Raw genomic sequence first — 5,352 nt, forward strand, 5'->3', positions numbered from 1 at the left:
TATTCACTACTTTAAGGCATAGACACTTGAACACTAATGATCATGTAATAAGACACAAATATAGATAAACATTTAACATAAAAATGAAAAACAGAAAATTTAAGAACAAGGAATGAGTCCACCTTAGTGATGGTGGCGTTTTCTTCTTGAGGAACCAATGATGTCCTTGAGCTCTTCTATGTCTCTTCCTTGTCTTTGTTGCTCCTCCCTCATTGCTCTTTGATCTTCTCTAATTTCATGGAAGATGATGGAGTGCTCTTGATGTTCCACACTTAGTTGTCCTATGTTGGAACTTAATTCTCCTAGGGAGGTGTTGATTTGCTCCCAAAAATTCTGTGGAGAAAAGTGCATCCCTTGAGGCATCTCAGGGATTTCTTGGTGATGAGCTCCTTCATGCGTCTCTTGAGATCCATGAATAGGCTCTCTTGTTTGCTCCATCCTTTTCTTAGTGATGGACTTGTCCTCTTCAATGAGGATATCTCCCTCTATGTCAATCCCAGCCGAATTGCATAGATGGCAATTGAGGTGAGGAAAGGCTAACCTTGCCATAGTGGAGGATTTGTCAGCCACCTTGTAGAGTTCTTGAGGTATAATCTCATGAACTTCTACTTCCTCCCCAATCATGATACTATGGATCATGATGGCCCAGTCTATAGTAACTTCAGACCGGTTGCTAGTGGGAATGATTGAGCGTTGAATGAACTCCAACCATCCTCTAGCTACAGGCTTAAGGTCCAATCTTCTCAGCCGAACCGGTTTGCCTTTTGAGTCAATCTTCCATTGAGCTCCTTCCACACATATGTCTATGAGGACTTGGTCCAACCTTTGATCAAAGTTGACTCTTCTTGTGTAGGGGCGTGCGTTTTCTTCCATCATTGGTAGGTTGAACGCCATCCTTACATTCTCCGGACTAAAATCTAAGTATTTTCCCCGAACCATGGTGAGCCAATGCTTTGGATTCGGGTTCACACTTTGATCATGGTTCCTAGTGATCCATGTGTTTGCATAGAACTCTTGAACCATTAGGATTCCGACTTGTTGAATGGGGTTGGTTAGGACTTTCCAACCTCTTCTTTGGATCTCATGTCGGATCTCTGGATACTCATTTTTCTTGAGTTTGAAAGGGACCTCGGGGATCACCTTCTTCTTGGCCACAACATCATAGAAGTGGTCTTGAAGGGCTTTGGAGATGAATCTTTCCATCTCCCATGACTCAGAGGTGGAAGCTTTTGTCTTCCCTTTCCCTTTTCTAGAGGTTTCTCCGGTCTTAGGTGCCATCAATGGTAATGGAAAAACAAAAATCTTATGCTTTTACCACACCAAACTTAGAATATTGCTTGCCCTCGAGCAAGAGAAGAAAGAAAAGAAGAAGAAGAAGAGAAGATATGGAGGAGAGTGAGGGGGAGGTGTATTCGGCCAAGATAGAGGGGATAGGGTTGTGTGGTGTGAAAATGAAGGAGGGATGGAGGGGTTTATATAGTGAGGGGAGAGGGAGTAGGTTCGGCCATAGTGGGTGTGTTTGGGTGGGAAAGTGATTTTGAATTTTGAAGGTAGGTGGGGTTTATGGGGAAGAGTGGATGGATGTGAGTGGTGGTAGGTGGTAATAGGGAAGAGAGATTGAGGTGATTGGTGAAGGGTTTTGGGGAAGGGTGTTTATTGGGAAGAGAGGATGAATGAGAAGAGGGAAGAATATGAGTGGAGGTAGGTGGGGATCCTGTGGGGTCCACAAATTCTGAAGTGATCCTGTGGGGTCCACAGATCCTAAGGTGTCAAGGATTTACATCCCTGCACCTTTTAGGCATGCAAAATGCCTTTGCATGCATTTCTGGCGTTTAAACGCCGAAGTGATGCTTGTTCTCGGCGTTCAACGCCCATGTGCAGCATGTTTCTGGCGTTGAACGCCAGCTTCATGCTTGTTTCTGGCGTTCAGCGCCAGCTCTTCTCAGGGTGTATTCCTGGCGTTTAAACGCCAGGATGTTGCTTGTTTCTGGCATTCAACGCCAGATCCATACTCTGTTCTGGCGTTGAACGCCAGCCAGATGCTCCTTACTGGCGTTTAAACGCCAGTAAGTTCTTCCTCTAGGGTGTGATTTTTCTTCTGCTGTTTTTTATTCTGTTTTTAATTTTTGTATTTATTTTGTGACTCCACATGATCATGAACCTAATAAAATATAAAAGAACAATAAAAATAAAAGTAGAATTAAATAAATAAAAATTGAGTTGCCTCCCAACAAGCGCTTCTTTAATGTCAATAGCTTGACAGTGGTCTCTCACGGAGCCACACAGGTGATCAGGTCAATTTTATAGACTCCCAACACCAAACTTAGAGTTTGGATGTGGGGATTCAACACCAAACTTAGAGTTTGATTTGGGGGCTTTGTTTGACTCTGTATTGAGAGAAGCTTTTTATGCTTCCTCTCCATTGTTACAGAAGGATAGCCTTGGGCCTTAAACACAAGGTAGTCCCCCTTCAATTGAAGGACTAATTCTCCTCTATTAACATCTATCACAGCTTCTGCTGTGGCTAGGAAAGGTCTTCCAAGGATGATGGATTCATCCTCATCCTTCCTAGTGTCTAGGATTATGAAATCAGCAGGGATGTAAAGGCCTTCAACCTTTACTAGCACGTCCTCTACTTATCCATAAGCCTGTTTTCTTGAGTTGTCTGCCATTTCTAATGAGATTCTAGCAGCTTGCACCTCAAAGATTCCCAGTTTCTCTATTACAGAAAGTGGCATGAGGTTTATCCCTGACCCAAGATCACACAGAGCCTTCTCAAAGGACATGGTGCCTATGGTACAAGGTATTAAGAACTTTCCAGGATCCTGTTTCTTCTGAGGCAATGTCAGTTGATCCATATCACTTAGTTCATTGATGAGCAAGGGAGGTTCACCTTCCCAAGTCTCATTACCAAATAAATTGGCATTTAGCTTCATGATTGCACCAAGGTACTTGGCAACTTGCTCTTCAGTAACATCCTCATTCTCTTCAAAAGAAGAATACTCATCAGAGCTCATAAAGGGCATAAGGAGGTTCATTGGAATCTCTATGGTCTCTAGATGAGCCTCAGAGTCCTTTGGTTCCTCAAAGAGAAACTTCTTGTTGATCACTAGATGTCCCAGGAGGTCTTCCTCACTGGGATTCACGTCCTCTTCCTCTTTTGTGGGTTCGGCCATGATTGTTATATCAATGGCCTTGCGCTCTCTCTTTGAATTCTCTTCTGTATTGCTTGGGAGAGTACTAGGAGGTGTTTCAGTGATTTTCTTACTTAGCTGGCCCACTTGTGCCTCCAAATTTCTTATGGAGGACCTTGTTTCGCTCATGAAACTTAGAGTGGCCTTGGACAGATCAGAGACTAAGTTTGCTAAATTAGAGGTATTTTGTTCAGAGTTCTCTGTTTGTTGCTGAGAAGATGATGAAAAAGACTTGCTATTGCTGAGCCTGTTTCTTCCACCATTATTAAAGCCTTGTTGAGGCTTTTGTTGATCCTTCCATGAGAAATTTGGATGATTTCTCCATGATGAATTATAGGTGTTTCCATAAGGTTCACCCATGTAATTTACCTCTACTATTGTAGGGTTATCAGGATCATAAGCTTCTTCTTCAAAAGATGCCTCTTTAGTAATGTTGGAAGCATTTCGCCATCCATTCAGACTTTGGGAAATCATGTTGACTTGCTGAGTCAACACTTTGTTCTGAGCCAATATGGCATTCAGAGCATCAATTTCAAGAACTCTCTTCTTCTGAGGCGTCCCATTATTCACGGAATTTCTCTCAGAAGTATACATGAATTGATTATTTGCAACCATGTCAATAAGTTCTTGAGCTTCTGCAGGCGTTTTCTTTAGGTGAATGGATCCACCTGCAGAATGGTCCAGTGACATCTTGGAGAACTCAGACAGACCATAATAGAATATATCCAAAATGGTCCATTCTAAAAGCATGTCAGGAGGACACCTTTTGGTCATCTGCTTGTATCTTTCCCAAGCTTCATAGAGGGATTCACCATCTTTTTGCTTGAAGGTCTGAACATCCACTCTAAGCTTGCTCAGCTTTTGAGGAGGAAAGAACTTAGCCAAAAAGGCCGTGACTAGCTTATCCCAAGAGTTCAGGCTATCTTTAGATTGTGAGTCCAACCATGTTCTAGCTCTGTCTCTTACAGCAAAAGGAAAAAGCATGAGCCTGTAGACTTCAGGATCTACTCCATTAGTCTTAACAGTCTCACATATCTACAGGAACTCAGTTAAAAACTGATAAGGATCTTCTGATGGAAGTCCATGGAATTTGCAGTTTTGTTGCATTAGAGCAACTAATTGAGGTTTTAGCTCAAAATTGTTTGCTCCAATGGTGGGGATTGAGATGCTTCTTCCATCAAACTTGGAAGTAGGTGTAGTATAATCACCAAGCATCCTCCTTTCATTATTGTTGTTAGGTGCGTCTGCCATCTCCTTTTATTGTTCAAAAATTTCAGTAAGGTTGTCTCTGGATTGTTGTAATTTAGCTTCTCTTAGTTTTCTCTTCAGAGTTCTTTCAGGTTCTAGATCAGCTTCAACAAGAATGCCCTTTTCCTTATTCCTGCTCATATGAAAGAGAAGAGAACAAGAAAAGAAGAGGAATCCTCTATGTTACAGTAAAGAGGTTCCTTATTATTAGTAGAAGAAGAAAGGGAATAAGAGTGAAGAAGAATGGATAATCCAAGCACAAGGGTGAGGATAGGAGCAGAGATATGAGATGAAAAGAAGTGTTAGTAAGTAATTAAATAAATAGAAGAAGATGAGAGAGAGAAGTTTTCGAAAACAATTTTTTGAAAAGGAGTTGATGATTTTCGAAAATTAAAGGGGGAATTAAAATTAAAATTAAAATTTAAAACAATTAATTAATTAAAAAGAATTTTTGAAAAAGAGGGAGGTATTTTCGAAAATTAGAGAGGGAAGAATAGTTAGGTGGTTTTGAAAAAGATATGATTGAAACAAAAAGATATGATTGATTGAAAAAGATTTGAAATTTGTTTTTTGAAAAAGATATGATTAAAACAAAAAGATAAGATTGATTGAAAAAGATTTGAAAGTCAATTTTAAAAAGATAAGAGGTTAGGGGAGAAGTTAGAAAGAATTTTGAAATTGATTTTGAAAAAGATATGATTGAAATTGAGAAGGATTTAATTTTGAAAACTAAAGTTGATTACTTGACTAACAAGAAACAAAAAGATATGATTTTAAAATTTAAAGATTGAACCTTTCTTAATAAGCAAGTAACAACTTAATATTTTTGAATCAATCATATTAAATGCTAATAAGATTTTTGAAAATTATGAAAAAGATTTTTGAAAATTAATTTTGAAAATTTCGAAAA

The 5,352-nt window shown here is 39.7% G+C and overlaps 1 non-coding gene across 1 annotated transcript; it reads left to right on the forward strand.

Annotated features, from left to right (window-relative positions):
- The first annotated feature begins 3,938 nt into the window (after positions 1–3,938).
- LOC112752306 (small nucleolar RNA R71) lies at positions 3,939–4,046 on the forward strand. The gene has a single exon (XR_003176750.1). It is a non-coding gene; the product is annotated as a small nucleolar RNA R71 (small nucleolar RNA).
- Positions 4,047–5,352: the final 1,306 nt, after the last annotated feature.

Source organism: Arachis hypogaea, chromosome 15 (genome assembly GCF_003086295.3).
Source record: "Arachis hypogaea cultivar Tifrunner chromosome 15, arahy.Tifrunner.gnm2.J5K5, whole genome shotgun sequence".
Taxonomy (NCBI): Eukaryota; Viridiplantae; Streptophyta; class Magnoliopsida; order Fabales; family Fabaceae; genus Arachis; species Arachis hypogaea.